This window comes from Salmo salar, unplaced genomic scaffold, assembly GCF_905237065.1.
Source record: "Salmo salar unplaced genomic scaffold, Ssal_v3.1, whole genome shotgun sequence".
Taxonomy (NCBI): domain Eukaryota; kingdom Metazoa; phylum Chordata; class Actinopteri; order Salmoniformes; family Salmonidae; genus Salmo; species Salmo salar.
This window is the reverse complement of record NW_025550914.1, coordinates 155924-176691: the sequence shown is the minus strand read 5'-3', so window position 1 is coordinate 176691 and position 20768 is coordinate 155924. Positions and strand designations below refer to the sequence as shown.

The 20768-nt window shown below is 38.1% G+C and overlaps 1 long non-coding RNA gene across 1 annotated transcript; it reads right to left on the bottom strand.

Moving 5' to 3' along the window:
* Positions 1-1023: 1023 nt before the first annotated feature.
* LOC123740220 (uncharacterized) lies at positions 1024-19816 on the bottom strand. Its single transcript, XR_006768211.1, has 3 exons — positions 19776-19816; positions 7168-7235; positions 1024-5490 (listed from the first exon to the last, which is right to left on the bottom strand). It is a non-coding gene; the product is annotated as an uncharacterized lncRNA (long non-coding RNA).
* Positions 19817-20768: the final 952 nt, after the last annotated feature.

The window sequence follows — 20768 nt, the reverse complement described above, 5'->3', positions numbered from 1 at the left end:
AATAATCACACACCCATTTTTCAAACTAGCATATATGTCACAAAAACCAAAACCACAGCTAAATGCAGCACTAACCTTTAATGATCTTCATCAGATGACACTCCTAGGACATTATGTTATACAAGACATGCATGTTTTGTTCAATCAAGTTCATATTTATATCAAAAACCAGCTTTTTACATTAGCATGTGACGTTCAGAACTAGCATACCCACCGAAAACGTCCGGTGAATTTACTAAATTACTCACGATAAACGTTGACAAAAAACATAACAATTATTTTAAGAATTATAGATACAGAACCCCTTTATGCAATCGCGGTGTCCGATTTTAAAATAGATTTTCGGTGAAAGCACATTTTGTAATATTCTGAGTAGATAGCCCGGCCATCATGGCTAGCTATTTTGACACACACCAAGTTTGGCACTCACCAAACTCAGAGTTACTATAAGAAAAATTGGATTACCTTTGCTGTTCTTCGTCAGAATGCACTCCCAGGACTTCTACTTCAATAACAAATGTTGGTTTGGTTCCAAATAATCCATAGTTATATCCAAATAGCGGCGTTTTGTTTGTGCGTTCAATACACTATCCGAAGGGTAAAGAAGGGTGACGCGCCCGGCGCGTTTCGTGACAAAAAAATTCAAAATATTCCATTACCGTACTTCGAAGCATGTCAAACGCTGTTTAAAATCAATTTTTATGCAATTTTTCTCATAAAATAGCGATAATATTCCAACCGGGAGACGTTGTATCCGTTCAAACACTGAAATTAAACATGGAGTCGTCACATGCATGCGTGCACCAGTGCCATTGTCCTCAGAAGGACCACTCACCAAAACCCCTGCTGTTTTTCGCCCAGAGACTGCAGAGCTATCATTCAACATTCTGGCGCCTTCCTAGAGCCAATGAAAGCCTTAGAAAATGTCACGTTACAGCAGAGATCCTGTATTTTCGATAAAGAGGCTATAGAAGGACAAGAAATGGTCAGACAGGGCACTTCCCATATAGAATCTTCTCAGGTTTTTGCCTGCCATATGAGTTCTGTTATACTCACAGACACCATTCAAACAGTTTTAGAAACTTTAGGGTGTTTTCTATCCAAATCTACTAATTATATGCATATTCTAGTTTCTGGGCAGGAGTAATAACCAGATTAAATCGGGTACGTTTTTTTATCCGGCCTTGAAAATACTGCCCCCTATCCCTAACAGGTTAAGTGGTAAAATGAACTAGAAAATGTTATATCTTGCAATTCTGAGTAATTACTACTTTAGTAAGGAATTAAAAAATATTTAGTAGTACTGCAGTTCCTACATAATTCCAATAGATGGCAGCATAAGACCACAAATGATATTTCAGAAGATTAGTTTAGTTTTCTCCCGGGATACACCACCACTCCCCCTCACAGGAAAACTCCTGTGTGGCTTCTTTCTGTCCCTTTCCACACTGCTAACGCAAGAGGAAGGACAGAAGAAGCATTTAATAGATAACCGTGAAGTAAAATAATGATGATTCATGTTTATTATTACCTGTTTTTATGCTCATGTTTTGAGGGAAAAAGGAAACCGCACACTGCTCTTGATAGTATCACTGATCTTTATCCGTTCACATCGAAAGGGGTTGGAGGAAAAACATATAAGTGCTACCAAATATAACAATATGTATTTCATAAATAATCAAATAAAGTGTATAAATAAGAGATATTAAATACGTCTGTAAAATCACAATGAGGACATAACTTGCTCGGTAGGTCTATCATTAATCATTGGGTACATCAACAAAGAAACATCAGAGTAATCTTAAATAGGGGCATGTTTTGAAATTGTACTTCATCACTATTTCGATTACCAATAAGCCTGAACATTAATTCAGTCACCTCTGGTTGAGAAAAACGTATTTTCCCAGTACATTCATTGTCAAATTCATCAACCAGCATCGACCCACTCTGCCTTCTCACACAAGTAGTCAACTCAGCCCCACTAAAAGGCTGGTGTCGTCACTCTGCCTTCTCCAGGGGCATGTTGAGGTAAATTTCCTCACCGGGAGGGTTGCATGATGTAATTTATTGGCGGGCTGGAAGACGCACTCTTGTCTTTTCTGTATCGTGGCCGTTTAGTCCCAATATGAGATATGAATTTTATTTAATTTTATTTAACCTTTATTTAACAAGGAAGGGCTCATTGAGATTTAAAATCTCCTTTTCAAGAGCGTCCTGGCCAAGATATCCAGCACCAAGACATTACAAAAATTACAGACAAACAACATGAAAAACTACAAGTAATCTAGTAAAAACCATAGAATTCACAAGAGTATAACAAAATCAAAACAGCATATTAAAAACATTGACAGGTCAGGGAATCAGTCTCAAGATCATTCATCAGTGATTTAAAAATACCAATCGGGACGAGTTCTTCCAGTTTAAAAGTATTTTGTAAGGCGTTCCAAGACGATGGCGCAGAGAACATAAAAGCCCTTTTACCAAATTCAGTTCGGAATTAAGAAAATGTTTTATAATGCATGTATACTAAGGTTGAGGTGGTGACTAGTGATCATTTACCCGGGGTTCAATACCTGCTATAGTCACTATTTATGTTGCTCTCCCAAAAACAACACAGGCCTAATATGAGATATATATCTAACTAAAGTAAAGTGGCCATTTTAGAAAATCATGGGACATATAGTCTGTGGTTGCATGCTATTTTATGTCAATCATATTGCCGCTTGTAGCCTATAACTGATGCTTTGTGGTCTTATGCTGCCATCTATTGGAAATATTTAGCAATTAAAAGTTATTAATTCACTGACAGACATTTGTGAGGCAGCTGAGAAATAAAGTGTATTTTTATCATTAATTCGTTAGATCAATCTCAAACCTGCCCCACCTATCCTACACCAATTCCTGGACTTTCACATAGAGGTTACTAGGTCACCCAGTTCAAACCACATTTGAAAATAAAACGAATGTGTCTTGTTTATCAAGTGTTCTGCCTTGCAACAATAAATATAATAAAATAACAAAACAAAAAAGCAAAATGATTAGACAGGTTTTGATTAACAAAATAATCAACATGCTATTTAGTGCTATAATGGTATTTACTAACATAATAGTATAACTAAAATAGTTTATAAACGTGTTCTAGGCTACTCTACCCTATCCTACAATTAGGGTTAGGGATTAAGGCTAAAATAGGTTCTACCTAGGACTAGGGTTAAGGATAAAATAGATTATACCTAGGGTTAGAGTTTCTGTATAGCACTTTGAGACATCTGATGATGTAAAAAGGGCTTTATAAATACATTTGAGTGAATGTTAGGTTCAGGGTTTTTAAGGTAAAAATCAGTGTGGGTTTATATCTCTCTTACTCCTCCCTGTGGCCTTCTGTGGGTTCTACATAACTCATTCACGACACCTGCTGGGCTCATAATCTGAGGTAGCAAACTGCGTCAGATCTACAAATCAATGAGCTAGACCTGTCCATTTGGTTTGCAAATCAGTGAACCTGCGCTTCATTCGCTCAAACTGATGCCTACGAACGAAGATTTCGATCAAATTACCCAGCAGCCATTTAGGGACAACAAGTCGTTAAAAAAAGTGTTATTTCTTAATTAAAAAATGTCTTCTGTCTGTTTAAATCGGCTACATCTTGAAAAAGAGGACAGGGACGTGTTTTGTTATAGTTGTAAACCTTTTTCTGAAAACACATATGGTTAACCATGACCAGAAAATGTTTAACATTTAGTACTGTGGGTCACCACAACATAAACACAGGCGAATAGTGATATCACTCAAAAAGTAGCTGTAATACTGTTAATAAGTTACCTGAGGTCATCGTTCAATTTAATGCCGACAAGTCTCATTGATAACAATGGAAAAGCAGAACAGAAGGTGAGTTGGTGCTGCAGTGCTCAATAGAACTAATAGGAGCTGGCAGGGTGAAAAATGACCTGAAATAAGGCCTGTTCTTTAGCAATTACTTCACAACTAGAGACATAAGGTAATGTTACGAAACTGGGCTCCATGGCGGATGCAATTAAGTACTTTTTATCAACAAAAAAAACATTGTTAAAAATGTAATGTGTCCAGCCTACTGAGGAGCCCCGAAAATAATATTCAAAAGTTTGGTCCTTGGACACAGAGGGTTTAAACACTAAAGTTACCGTCCATCTAGTGAAGAGAGGAGAACCGGACAGAGGTAGCCAGCATCCGTCAACAAGAGAGGGAGAAGCCCTCCACGGATTTAAGAGTTAACAGCAGGTGTCTTGATAATACTATAGAATAATGCAGTGAGTCAAATGGTTCCTCAAACACGTCATTGCTTTGGAGTGGTTAAAAATAATGTTTTATATTTCTATATGATCAATCCATTAATAATATATGTCTTGTGCTTTTGGCAATGATTTATGTATAATACTTATGTATAACAAGTGATACCATGTATGTCTCTAAAACATTTTGTCTTCATTTTGGCAGATTAACTCATGCTTATTTCACAAAATTAACTCAGGTTTTCACCCAGCGGCTAAGGAGTTGGAGCTGTGGCAGGAGTTGGACCTGTGGTTCAAAGGTGGCTGGTTTATATCCCGGTCCGGGCGCTGGAAAAAACGGGATGAATTGATCTGACCCCTGGAGGGCTGCTGGGTTCACGTCCTCAAAACATTAACCTTTCGTTGATCAGAACTCTAGAGGTTCTTCTTCACTGAACCCAAAAATATATATCACTTTTAGTGGTTCCATATATTAAGGAAGTGATAGAAGCCTTTTTGGTTCTATAAGGAACCTTCTTTTCTAAGAGTGTATAATAAACAAGTTTTTTTAAATTATTTAATTATCTACATCATGTTATTTCAAGTTCTCCCTTTGGAGCGCAACATCACATTGTTAAAAAATAATCCTAAATTGGACATGGCTATAAATTAGGCAATTGAAGGCATCTAGGGCATAATATGTGTTTGATGAAAATTAACATTGTATGCAACGTTGTCGGCAACATTATTGGCAAGGGACTTGATGTCTACTATGCCAAAGCTATTTAGAGTTGTTAAACGGGTGTGAAGAGTGTGTTGATATAACGGTAATATTGTCAGAATTCTGCTTGTAAAAACGATCACAATTGGTTAAAAAAAATATGCATGCCATTATATTAGGCAATAATTAAGAGCAGGCAAAGTTGTCGTGTCATGTGAAAGTTCTATCAAATGTCTTACATTGCAACGAGTACAGTCAGGGTGCCGCGGAACCCCTGCAGTACCTCCACAGACCCCGGATTGAGAACCCCTGATTTAGCAGATGCTCTTATCTAGAGAGATTTACAGTAACTGCATTCATCTTGAGATTGCTATTTATTTTGGAAATAAACATAATAAATTCTTCATAAAATTGTCATCTTACCTCTTAGCTTTGGTGTCATGTCCCTCAGAGAGACTCATTTTAGAGGCAGGGCCCCCCTCCTCTCTCTCCTCAGAGAGACTCATTTTACAGCACTGACCCCTAAACAGAGATCCAGCATGTTAGTTGTGGTTAACACAGTGACAACTAAACAGAGATCCAGCATGTTGGTTGTGGTTAACACAGTGACAACTAAACAGAGATCCAACATGTTGGTTGTGGTTAACACAGTGACAACTAAACAGAGATCCAGCATGTTGGTTGTGGTTAACACAGTGACAACTAAACAGAGATCCAGCATGTTGGTTGTGGTTTACACAGTGACACCTAAACAGAGATCCAACATGTTGGTTGTGGTTAACACAGTGACAACTAAACAGAGATCCAGCATGTTGGTTGTGGTTAACACAGTGACAACTAAACAGAGATCCAGCATGTTGGTTGTGGTTAACACAGTGACAACTAAACAGAGATCCAACATGTTGGTTGTGGTCAACACAGTAACAACTAATTATTGAAGGTCAATTGTTATCATTTATTCATTATCTCTTTGAGAAATAAAACATTTACTAACAGACATAGAAACAGTCAGGTGATTTAATGCATCACATGAACATGTAGTTGGGACATTTCATCTCCATGGTAACTGTCAATAATAATAATAAGTCTCTGTTTGTTAAGGTAGTTATAGACAGTACAGCAACAATAATAATAATATTAATAATAATAATAAGTCACTGTTTGTTAAGGTAGTTATAGACAGTCAAATTTCACTGTTTGTTATTAAGTAGTTATAGACAGTGCAACAACACAAGGCCAAATCTCAAAATTATTTTTATTCATTAAAAGTAGGATATATATTGTCTTTCAATCTGTTATTTTCTAAATGTACCTGAGAATATAGACTGAAGGCCTAAAATGTATGACCAGTCTAAACCTGTTCAGATCAGTTCACATAATGTTATAGTCCTACCAGTAGCAGGACAGAGAATGTACTGTATATAACCTACATATCATAGATGACCAGTCTAAACCTGTTCAGATCAACATAATGTTATAGTCCTACCAGTAGCAGGACAGAGAATGTACTGTATATAACCTACATATCATAGATGACCAGCCTAAACCTGTTCAGATCAACATAATGTTATAGTCCTACCAGTAGCAGGACAGAGAATGTACTTTATATAACCTACATATCATAGATGACCAGCCTAAACCTGTTCAGATCAACATAATGTTATAGTCCTACCAGTAGCAGGACAGAGAATGTACTTTATATAACCTACATATCATAGATGACCAGTCTAAACCTGTTCAGATCAACATAATGTTATAGTCCTACCAGTAGCAGGACAGAGAATGTACTGTATATAACCTACATATCATAGATGACCAGTCTAAACCTGTTCAGATCAACATAATGTTATAGTCCTACCATTAGCAAGTCAGAGAATGTACTTTATATAACCTACATATCATAGATGACCAGTCTAAACCTGTTCAGATCAGTTCACAGAGACCATCAGGTTTGTCAGCATGATAAGTGATCATATCTCAAACCTACTCTGACTATTTAATGTCTGACGTCGCCCTAACCTTATAATAGTTTGTAGGTAACCTAGACATACAGTACGAGAGTCTGCCAGTCTTTCCTACATACCAACACATTTATTTAATGTTACCGAGAAATATGTGCCACAGTTTCAACAGCCGTTTTGTAACTGCGTAGGTTACAAACCTACTTTTAATTTCATATGAGGAAATCACATAACTTACAGTCACTGGTGCAGCCGTCTGTTTTCTTGCAGATGAAGTAGCTTTCACAGGCAACTCATTCAACCAGCCTAAACAACAGTAAATAAAAGATGTCAAATGGTCAAAAGCCAATCCTGATATAGTCATATACATTAGAGAGGTATATATATCCTGATATAACCATATACATTAGAGAGAGGTATATATATCCTGATATAGTCATATACATTAGAGAGAGGTATATATATCCTGATATAGTCATATACATTAGAGAGAGGTATATATATCCTGATATAGTCATATACATTAGAGAGAGGTATATATATCCTGATATAGTCATATACATTAGAGAGAGGTATATATATCCTGATATAGTCATATACATTAGAGAGAGGTATATATATCCTGATAGAGCCATATACATTAGAGAGAGGTATATATATCCTGATATAGTCATATACATTAGAGAGAGGTATATATATCCTGATATAGTCATATACATTAGAGAGAGGTATATATATCCTGATATAGTCATATACATTAGAGAGAGGTATATATAACCTGATATAGTCATATACATTAGAGAGAGGTATATATATCCTGATATAGTCATATACATTAGAGAGAGGTATATATATCCTGATATAGTCATATACATTAGAGAGAGGTATATATATCCTGATATAGTCATATACATTAGAGAGAGGTATATATATCCTGATATAGTCATATACATTAGAGAGAGGTATATATATCCTGATATAGTCATATACATTAGAGAGAGGTATATATATCCTGATATAGTCATATACATTAGAGAGAGGTATATATATCCTGATATAGTCATATACATTAGAGAGAGGTATATATATCCTGATAGAGCCATATACATTAGAGAGAGGTATATATATCCTGATATAGTCATATACATTAGAGAGAGGTATATATATCCTGATATAGTCATATACATTAGAGAGAGGTATATATATCCTGATATAGTCATATACATTAGAGAGAGGTATATATAACCTGATATAGTCATATACATTAGAGAGAGGTATATATATCCTGATATAGTCATATACATTAGAGAGAGGTATATATATCCTGATATAGTCATATACATTAGAGAGAGGTATATATATCCTGATATAGTCATATACATTAGAGAGAGGTATATATATCCTGATATAGTCATATACATTAGAGAGAGGTATATATATCCTGATATAGTCATATACATTAGAGAGAGGTATATATATCCTGATATAGTCATATACATTAGAGAGAGGTATATATATCCTGATATAGTCATATACATTAGAGAGAGGTATATATAACCTGATAGAGCAATATACATTAGAGAGAGGTATATATATCCTGATAGAGCAATATACATTAGAGAGAGGTATATATAACCTTATAGAGTCATATACATTACAGAGGTATATATATCCTGATATAGTCATATACATTAGAGAGAGGTATATATAACCTGATATAGTCATATACATTAGAGAGAGGTATATATATCCTTATATAACCATATCCAATAGAGAGAGGTATATATATCCTGATATAGCCATATACATTAGAGAGAGGTATATATATCCTGATATAGCCATATACATTAGAGGTATATTGCTACAGGTGTTGGATCTTAATTTGAGCCAGTTTGCTACAGCAGGAAAATAATCCTGCAGAAACAGGACATTTTAATTATTATGTGGATTATAATTAATGAACAGTTTTGTGGAATTTATCATCTTCAGAAACCTTTTTTAAAGTTTAATTACACTCAAATACACTACAAGTTTATTTTTTCTGCAACAGGGTGATCAAATTAAGATCCTACATCTGTACAGAGATTATGTCTTTACATTTACGTCATTTAGCAGACACTCTTATCCAGAGCGACTTACAGTAGTGAATGCATACATTTCATACATTTTATTTTTTCTGTGCTGGCCCCCCATGGGAATTGAACCCACAACCCTGCAAACACCATGCTCTACCAACTGAGCTACAGGGAAGGCTAATCTTTATCTGAAAAGGGCAGTTTGACTTATTAGCAATAACATTGCAACTGTCAGCTGCTGTAAACCTCTGTGATTGGATGTTATAGACCCCCATACATATCCCCATGTACAATTATATGTACAGATATAGGATCTTCATTTGATCACCCCCCACTGCAGAATAACTTTCCAGCAATGCAGGACATGTAAAACTTGTAGTGTATTCCTTGTGGCCCTGTTGGTAGCGCATGGTGTTTGCAACGCCAGCATGGTGTGTGCAACGCCAGGGTTGTGGGTTCGATTCCCATGGGGGGCCAGTACATTAAAATAAAAATGCATCAAATGTATGCTCTGGATAAGAGTGTCTGCTAAATGACTCAAATGTAAAAGGTTTACAAAGGCTTCTGAAGTTTGTAATTTCCACTTAGATCTTTTCCTTACGAAAAATGTAGTAACTCCTACAAAAATGTCAATTAAGTATAATTCACATAATAATTCACATTTCCTGTTCCTGCAGGAATATTTTCCTGCTGTAGTAAATTGGCTCAAATTAAGATCCTACATATGTACGTGCAAATGTACTTGGTGAATAAAGGTGATTGTGATTCTACAAAGGTTGAGTCTATAGATTCCCTTGCTGCTCTGGAGAAATAATGAAATGGTTGTCATGGTGATTTAACCTGTTGGGGATAGGGGGCAGTATTTGCACGGCCGGATAAAAAACGTACCCAATTTAATCTGGTTACTACTCCTGCCCAGTAACTAGAATATGCATATCATTGTTTGATTTGGATAGAAAACACCCTAAAGTTTCTAAAACTGTTTGAATGGTGTCTGTGAGTACAACAGGACTCATTTGGCAGGCCAAAACCTGAGAAGATTCCAAACAGGAAGCGCCCTCTCTGACCATTTCATGGCCTTCTTGATCATCTCTAACCAAAACAGGGGATCTCTGGCATAACGTGACATTTTCTAACGCTCCCATAGGCTCTCAGAAGGCGCCAGAACGATGAATGGTGGCTTTGCAGGCCATGGCTGAAAAACATTAGCGCATTTGGTAAGTGGTCGACCTGAGGACAATGAGACTGGAGGCGCGGGCACAAGCCGACACCATGTTTTTACTTTCTCTCTCTTTGAACGAAAACAACGACTCTCGGTCGGAATATTATCGCTTTTTTTACGAGAAAAATAGCATAAAAATTGATTTTAAACAGCGGTTGACATGCTTCGAAGTACGGTAATGGAATATTTTGAATTTTTTTGTCACGAAACGCGTCGGGCGCGTCACCCTTCTTTACCCTTCGGATAGTGTCTTGAACGCATGAACAAAACGCCGCTGTTTGGATATAACTATGGATTATTTGGAACCAAACCAACATTTGTTATTGAAGTAGAAGTCCTGGGAGTGCATTCTGACGAAGAAGAGCAAAGGTAATCAAACTTTTCTAATAGTAAATCAACGTTTGGTGAGTACCACACTTGGTGGGTGTCAAAATAGCTAGCCTGTGATGGCCGGGCTATCTACTCAGAATATTACAAAATGTGCTTACACCGAAAAGCTATTTTAAAATCGGACATAGCGAGTGCATAAAGGAGTTCTGTATCTATAATTCTTAAAATAATTGTTATGTTTTTTGTGAACGTTTATCGTGAGTAATTTAGTAAATTCACCGGAAGTGTTCGGTGGGAATGCTAGTCACATGCTAGTCACATGCTAATGTAAAAAGCTGTTTTTTTTTATATAAATATGAACTTGATTGAACAAAACATGCATGTATTGTATAACATAATGTCCTAGGATTGTCATCTGATGAAGATCATCAAAGGTTAGTGCTGTATTTAGCTGTGGTTTGGGTTTATGTGACATTATATGCTAGCTTGAAGAATGGGTGTCTGATTATTTCTGGCTGGGTACTCTTCTGACATAATCTAATGTTTTGCTTTCGTTGTAAAGCCTTTTTGAAATCGGACCGTGTGGTTAGATTAATGAGAGTCTTGTCTTTAAAATTGTGTAAAATAGTCATATGTTTGAGAAATTGAAGTAATAGCATTTCTAAGGTAATTGAATATCGCGCCACGGGATTACACTGGCTGTTGAGTAGAGATGTTAAACTGGGACTGGTTATCTCCCAACTTTGATGTAATTTGTTACATTTCACCCTGTTGATAAAGGCTGAAGCGCTTTATCGCCTTTCTCAAGTGGCCGATCAAGGTACTTTGGGCTTAGGCGCGTGACCTGGCCGCCCCGGTCTTTGTGATTTTTTCCTCTGTTTGCCGAAAAGGAGATTCCCGGTCGGAATATTATCGCTTTTCTACGAGAAAAATGGCATAAAAATTGATTTTAACCTCTATGGGCTAGGCGGGACGAATTCGTCCCACCTACGTAACAGCCACTTGAATCCAGTGGCGCGATATTTGAAACGTTTGAAATACTATTACTTCAATTTCTCAAACATATAGAGATGACAGCTAAATGCAGCACTAACCTTTTATGATCTTCATCAGATGACAACCCTAGGACATTATGTTATACAATGCATGCATGTCTGTTCAATCAAGTTCATATTTATATCAAAAACCAGCTTTTTACATTAGCATGTGACGTTCAGAAAAAGCATACCCCCCCGCAAACTTCCGGGGAATTTACTAACAGTTTGCTAAATTACTCACGATAAACGTTCACAAAAAGCATAACAATTATTTTAAGAATTATAGATACATTACTCCTCTATGCACTCGATATGTCCGATTTTAAAATAGCTAAGTACATAGCCCGGCATCACAGGGCTAGCTATTTAGACACCCGGCAAGTTTAGCACTCACCAATATCAGATTTACTATTATAAAAGTTTGATTACCTTTTGTTGTCTTCGTCAGAATGCACTCCCAGGACTGCTACTTCAATAACAAATGTTGGTTTGGTCCCAAATAATCCATCGTTATATCCGAATAGCGTCGTTTTGTCCGTGCGTTCCAGAAACTATCCGAAATGGTAAATAACGGTTGTGCGCATGGCGCATTTCGTGACAAAAAAATTCTAAATATTCCTTTACCGTACTTTGAAGCATGTCAACCGCTGTTTAAAATCAATTTTTATGCATTTTTTCTCGTAGAAAAGCGATAATATTCCGACCGGGAATCTCCTTTTCAGCAAACAGAGGGAAAAATCACAAAGACGGGGGCGACCGGGTCATGCGCATAAGCCCAGAGTACCTTGATCGGCCACTTGAGAAAGGCGATAAAGCGCTTCAGCCTGGGGCTGGGATGACGACATTCTGTTTTTTTCCCGGGCTCTGAGCGCCTATGGACGACGTAGGAAGTGTCACGTTAGAGCAGAGATCCCTTGTAAAAGATAGAGATGGCAAAGAAGTTCCAGAAATGGTCAGACAGGCCACTTCCTGTAAAGGAATCTCTCAGGTTTTGACCTGCCATTTGAGTTCTGTTATACTCACAGACACCATTCAAACAGTTTTAGAAACTTTAGGGTGTTTTCTATCCATATATAATAAGTATATGCATATTCTAGTTACTGGGTCGGATTAGTAACCAGATTAAATCGGGTATGTTTTTTATCCAGCCGTGACAATACTGCCCCCTAGCCCTAACAAGTTAAACAGCGGTTGACATGCTTCGAAGTACGGTAAAGGAATATTTAGAATTTTTTGTCACGAAAGCGCCATGCGCGCGACCGTTATTTGCCATTTCGGATAGTTTCTGGAACGCACGGACAAAACGACGCTATTCGGATATAACGATGGATTATTTGGGACCAAACCAACATTTGTTATTGAAGTAGAAGTCCTGGGAGTGCATTCTGACGAAGAACAGGAAAGGTAAGACCATTTTTCTTATAGTAAATGTGATTTTGGTGAAGGCTAAACTTGCTGGGTTTCTAAATAGCTAGCCCTGTGATGCCGGGCTATGTACTTAGAATATTGCAAAATGTGCTTCATCCGAAAAGCTATTTTAAAATCGGACATATCGAGTGCATAGAGGAGTTCTGTATCTATAATTCTTAAAATAATTGTTATGCTTTTTGTGAACGTTTATCGTGAGTAATTTAGTAAATGGTTAGTAAATTCCCCGGAAGTTTGCGGGGGGTATGCTAGTTCTGAACGTCACATGCTAAAGTAAAAAGCTGTTTTTTGATATAAATATGAACTTGATTGAACAAAACATGCATGTATTGTATAACATAATGTCCTAGGGTTGTCATCTGATGAAGATCATCAAAGGTTTGTGCTGCTTTTAGCTGTCTTCTGGGTTTTTGTGACATTATATGCTATCTTGAAAAATGGGTGTCTGATTATTTCTGGCTGGGTAGTCTGCTGACATAATCTAATGTTTTGCTTTCGTTGTAAAGTCTTTTTGAAATCGGACAGTGTGGTTAGATTAACGAGAGTCTTGTCTTTAAATAGCTGTAAAATAGTCATATGTTTGAGAAATTGAAGTAATAGCATTTCAAACGTTTTGAAAATCGCGCCACAGGATTAGACTGGCTGTTGCGTAGGTGGGACGAATTCGTCCCGCCTAGCCCATAGAGGTTAACAGGTAATCTATGATATTAATATTGTAGCAAACAGTGGGGCAGGGCAGTGAACCCAGGTCACTGGTGAACAAGGAAAACACCCTATGCATCGCACAAATAGGGTTAACCCAGTATTTATTTATTTATTTTACTAGGCAAGTCAGTTAAGAACAAATTCTTATTTTCAATGATGGCTTAGGAACAGTGGGTTAACCTCTCTGGGGCAGTGGGACGTTAGCGTCCCACCCTAGTCAACAGCCAGTGGAATCGCGTGGCGTGAAATACAAATACCTCAAAAATGCTATAACTTCAATTTCTCAAACATATGACTATTTTACACCATTTGAAAGATAAGACTCTCATTAATCCAACCACGTTGTCCGATTTCAAAAAGGCTTTACAGCAAAAGCAAAACATTAGATTATGTCAGGAGAGTACCCTGCCACAAATAATCACACAGCCATTTTCAAAGCAAGCATATATGTCACAAAAACCAAAACCACAGCTAAATGCAGCACTAACCTTTGATGATCTTCATCAGATGACACTCCTAGGACATTATGTTATACAATACATGCATGTTTTGTTCAATCAAGTTCATATTTATATCATAAACCAGCTTTTTACATTAGCATGTGATGTTCAGAACTAGCATATCCACCGCAAACTTCTGGTGAATTTACTAAATTACTCACGATTAACGTTCACAAAATACATAACATTTTTTTAAAGAATTATAGATACAGATCTCCTTTATGCAATCGCGATGTCAGATTTTAAAATAGCTTTTCGGTGAAAGCACATTTTGCAATATTCTGAGTAGATAGCCCGGCCATCACGGCTAGCTAATTTGACACCCACCAAGTTTGGCCCTCACCAAACTCAGATTTACTATAAGAGTAATTGGATTACCTTTGCTGTTCTTCATCAGAATATACTCCCAGGACTTCTACTTCAACAACAAATGTTGTTTTGGTTCCAAATAATCCATAGTTATGTTCAAATAGCTCTGTTTTGTTCGTGCGTTCAGGTCAGTATCCTAAGGGTAACGCGCTAGCGCATTTCGTGACAAAAAATGTCAAAATATTCCATTACCGTACTTCGAAGCATGTCAATTTTTATGCAATTTTTCTTGTAAAATAGCGATGATATTCCAACCGGGCAACATTGTATTCATTCAAAGAGAGAAAGAAAAACATGGAGAATTCACATGAACGCGCATCTCCAGTGTCACTGTTCTCAGCCTGACCACTTACAAAATCTCCTTCTGTTTTTTGCCCAGAGACTGGAGAGACGTCATTCCACTTTCTGGCGCCTTCTGAGAGCCAATGGAAGCCTTAGAAAATGTCACGTTACAGCAGAGATGCTGTATTTTCGATAGAGATGCCACAGAAGGAGAACAAATTGTAAGGCAGGGCACTTCCTGTATGGAATCTTCTCAGGTTTTGGCCTGCCATATGAGTTCTGTTATACTCACAGACACCATTCAAACAGTTTTAGAAACATTAGAGTGTTTTCTATCCAAATCTACTAATTATATACATATTCTCGTTTCTGGCCAAGAGCAGTAACCAGTTTAAATCGGGTACGTTTTTTATCCGGCCGCGCAAATACTGCCCCCTAGCCCCAACCAGGTATGCCTTGTTCAGAGGTAAACAACAGATTTTTACCTTGTCAGCTCGGGGATTTGATCTTGCAGCCTTTTGGTTACTAATCCAACGCTCTAACCACTAAAGCGTTGGAGTGCAGCTACCTGCCGCCCCAAGTAGGGTTAACCTGTTGGGGCTAGGGGGCAGTATTGAGAATTTTGAAAATGTGCCCATATTAAACTGCCTCCTACACAAACTCAGAAGCTAGGATATGCATATTATTATTAGATTTGGATAGAAAACACTCTGAAGTTTCTAAAACTGTTTGAATGGTGTCTGTAAGTATAACAGAACATATGGCAGTCAAAACCCTGAGACAAATCCTAACAGGAAGTGGAAAGCTGATGTGTGGAATTACTTTCATGCCTTTGCCTATGAAACACACAGTGAGTTCCACTAGATGACAACAGTCTTTACAAAGTGGTTTGAGTCTTCTCCGGTAAAAACTGACCGATCGAGAAGCCTGGAAAGTTTGTCATAAGCGGATGGCCTATACTACTATGACGCGCATGCATGTGAGGACTGTTTCGTTCCGAAACATTTTATAAGACAATGCAATCGTCCGCCTTGAATATTATTGAAGTTCTGATTGAAAAAGGCCCTAAAGATTTATGCTATACAACATTTGACATGTTTGAACAAACGTAAATATTTTTTTTTTGTACTTTCGTGGCAATACTTTCGTGTTTTTGGATATAAATATGAACTTGATAGAACAAAAAATGCATGTATTGTCTAACATAATGTCCTAGGAGTGTCATCTGATGAAGATTGTCAAAGGTTAGTGCATAATTTTAGCTGGTTTTCTGCTTTTGGTGACGCCTGTCTTTGCATTGAAAATGGCTGTATGTAATGTTTTGTCAATGTACTGTCCTAACATAATCTAACTTTATGCTTTCGCTGTAAAGCCTTTTTGAAATCGGACAACGTGGTTAGATGAAGGAGATGTTTATCTTTCAAAGGGTGTAAGATTGAGAAAGTTGTATGTTTGAGAAATTTGGAGCCCTTGATATTTCACTGGCTGTTGATAGTGTGTACCGGGGGTGGGATGCTAGCGTCCCACGTAGCCCATAGAAGTTAACCCAGTATTAGTATAAATAGTGTTAACCCAGTATCAGTATCAATAGTGTTAACCCAGTATCAGTATAAATAGTGTTAACCCAGTATCAGTATACATAGTGTTAACCCAGAATCAGTATAAATAGGGTTAACCCAGTATCAGTATAAATAGGGTTAACCCATTATCAGTATCAATAGTGTTACCCCAGTATCAGTATCAATAGGGTTTACCCAGTATCAGTATAAATAGGTATAACCCAGTATCAGTATACTTTTGACTTTTGACTTTTTGTGTCCTGATTTACGCTCGCACGTTATGCCTTTGGATAGTGATCTGAACGCACGAACAAAACGGAGGTATTTGGAAATAAATATGGAGTATTTTGAACAAAACGAATGTTTCTTGTGGAAGTCGGAGTCCTCGGAGGTAAGAGAATATTTATAATACTAATTCTGAGTTTAGTTGAACCCAGAACTTGGCGGGTATCTGTATAGCTTGCTTTGATTGCTGAGGTCTGTACTCAGAATATTGAAAAATATGCTTTCTCCGTAAAGCTATTTTAAAATCTGACACAGCGTTTGCATTAAGGAGAAGTATATCTATAATTATTTCTATAACTGTTGTAAATTTTATCAACGTTTATGATGAGTATTTTTGTAAATTGATGTGCTCAAATAGTGTTAACCCAGTATCAGTATAAATAGTGTTAATCCAGTATCAGTATAAATAGTGTTAATCCAGTATCAGTATAAATAGTGTTATCCCAGTATCAGTATAAATAGTGTTAACCCAGTATCAGTATAAATAGTGTTAACCCAGTATCAGTATTAATAGGGTTATCCCAGTATCAGTATCAATAGGGTTAACCCAGTATCAGTATTAATAGTGTTAACCCAGTATCAGTATAAATAGGGTTAACCCAGTATCAGTATTAATAGTGTTAACCCAGTATCAGTATTAATAGTGTTAACCCAGTACCAGTATCAATAGTGTTAACCCAGTATCAGTATCAATAGTGTTAACCCAGTATCAGTATCAATAGTGTTAACCCAGTATCAGTATAAATAGGGTTAACCCAGTATCAGTATAAATAGGGTTAACCCAGTATCAGTATAAACAGGGTCCTATAGCTGCGATGGGAATTGTAACCTGGCTCACACTGCTCCCTATAAAAGCAAGTCCCGTGCTTCAACTACCAGAACCCCTCACACATCCGGTCCATGCATTCTGATGGCCTCCCAGACACCATACCACTTCTGACACCAATGTAGCGAACAGCGGGGCAGGGAAGCGAACCCAGGTCGCACATGTAAAAGGCCAACAACCTATGCATCGTGCCATTGGCACCAATTGGGTCACTTGGTTGGAATTGTGAAGTGGCTCAAATAGCGAGGATCACTGCACTTTAGTGGAACTATGATACAATTACATTATCATATAAAATGTAGAGGATCACTACACTATAGTGGAACTATGATACAATTACATTATCATATAAAATGTAGAGGATCACTACACTAGAGAGGAACTATGATACAATTACATTATCATATGAAATGTAGAGGATCACTACACTATAGAGGAACTATGATACAATTACATTATCATATGAAATGTAGAGGGTCACTACACTATAGTAGAACTATGATACAAATACATTATCATATGAAATGTAGAGGATCACTACGCTATAGAGGAACTATGATACAATTACATTGAAATGTTAAATGTAGAACTATAATATCTGAATATTGATATATTGAATTTGACTTGACCACGTCCAGTCAGCTCCATTTTGTCTGATTAAACTGACACCAACCTGTCTCAGTAGTAGTAGACTGTTAGGAGTGTTTTACTGTCATTCACTATACTAACATTACACCAACCTGTCTCAGTAGTAGTAGACTGTTAGGAGTGTTTTACTGTCATTCACTATACTAACATTACACCAACCTGTCTCAGTAGTAGTAGACCGTTAGGAGTGTTTTACTGTCATTCACTATACTAACATTACATTTAATTTATCTACACACTTTACAATAATCCCTGACAGGATTGTCACCTTGTAGCCTGAATTCACAACCAGAACATGTCAAGTCATTGAGATATTTTCTGTTCTGATGAGAGAGCAGCTTCCTGATGACTAGCGCTCTGTATATTCTGATGGATGAGGCCTGAGATGGAATAAATAACTGAAGCTGATAGTAATATGCACTCTGTATATTCTGATGGATGAGGCCTGAGATGGAATGTGAAGATAACTGAAGCTGGCTAACTTTAGAAAACCAGTATATCTAGCTTGCATCATAGTACACCCCTCAGGCTATGTTCAGGTTTCAGCATCAGGTATAAACAGCCGAGTTGTTGGCTACAAACTGGGTTGTATTCATTAGTTTACTCCACAGCCAACAGTTCTAAAATGATGCATAAACAGTTTACTCCAAACACTGTACAATATGACCTAAACGGTTTCTGTTGCCAAACGTTTTGCTACGGTCGGCACTAATGAATACACACAACCTGTTTTGAGGAAGTGTAAGTTATTGTTTGGCTTTCCACAAAATGTTTTAAAAATGTTTTGAGAAGACTTGTCTATAGACCTATGATCCAGTACACTCTTAGAATAAAGGGTTCCAAACGGGTCCTCCGGCTGTCCCCATAGGAGATTATTTGGGGTTCCAGGTAGAACCCTTCTGGCTTCAGTGTAAAACCCTCTGTGGAAAGGGTTCTTCATGGAACCCAAAAGGGTTCTACCTAGTACCAAAAAGGGTTCTACAAAGGGTTCTCCTATGGGGACAGCCAAAGAACCCTTTTAGATTCTACATAGTGTAGGAGCGATCACCCTGGGGCACACAGATGGGCACAGAACGAATTCACCCCACGCATCTAATTTATATCAAAAACATTTTAAGGACAGTAGGACTATTATAACACTGTCCACCAAAAATATAATCAACTATATGAATACACATAACAATATCATCAACTATATTAATACACATAACAATATCATCAACTATATTAATACACATAACAATATCATCACCTATATTAATACACATAACAATATCATCAACTATATTAATACACATTACAATATCATCAACTATATGAATACACATAACAATATCATCAACTATATTAATACACATTACAATATCATCAACTATATTAATACACATAACAATATCATCAACTATATTAATACACATAACAATATCATCAACTATATGAATACACATAACAATATCATCAACTATATTAATACACATAACAATATCATCAACTATATTAATACACATTACAATATCATCAACTATATTAATACACATAACAATATCATCAACTATATGAATACACAATAATCATCTTACCTTTTATCTCTCTCTCAATAGAAACAGAGTCTGAATGATCATTCGGTCGTCGAAAGTTACTTTCGTTTGCTCTGCTCATTTACATATCAGGTTCTGCCTGTTCTCTCTCCACTCCCTCTCTCTTTACAGCTCTTACAATGTGCAGCTCCTCTCTCTCCCCAGGGGTAGCACCTCTCTCCCCAGGGGTAGCAGCTCCTCTCTCCCCAGGGGTAGCAGCTCCTCTCTCCACAGGGGTAGCAGCTCCTCTCTCCCCAGGGGTAGCAGCTCCTCTCTCCCCAGGGGTAGGCTCCTCTCTCCCCAGGGGTGCAGCTCCTCTCTCCACAGGGGTAGCAGCTCCTCTCTCCCCAGGGGTAGCAGCTCCTCTCTCCCCAGGGGTAGCAGCTCCTCTCTCCCCAGGGGTAGCAGCTCCTCTCTCCCCATGGGTAGCAGCTCCTCTCTCCCCAGGGGTAGAAGCTCCTCTCTCCCCAGGGGTAGCAGCTCCTCTCTCCCCAGGGGTAGCAGCTCCTCTCTCCCCAGGGGTAGCAGCTCCTCTCTCCCCAGGGGTAGAAGCTCCTCTCCCCCAGGGGTAGCAGCTCCTCTCTCCCCAGGGGTAGCAGCTCCTCTCTCTCCAGGGGTAGCAGCTCCTCTCTCCCCAGGGGTAGCAGCTCCTCTCTCCCCAGGGGTAGCAGCTCCTCTCTCCACAGGGGTAGCAGCTCCTCTCTCCCCAGGGGTAGAAGCTCCTCTCTCCCCAGGGGTAGCAGCTCCTCTCTCCCCAGGGGTAGAAGCTCCTCTCCCCCCAGGGGTAGAAGCTCCTCTCTCCCCAGGGGTAGCAGCTCCTCTCTCCCCAGGGGTAGCAGCTCCTCTCTCTCCAGGGGTAGCAGCTCCTCTCTCCCCAGGGGTAGCAGCTCCTCTCTCCCCAGGGGTAGCAGCTCCTCTCTCCACAGGGGTAGCAGCTCCTTTCTCCCCAGGGATTTGAAGACATTGGGAGCTACTTTTGAACACATACATCTACAG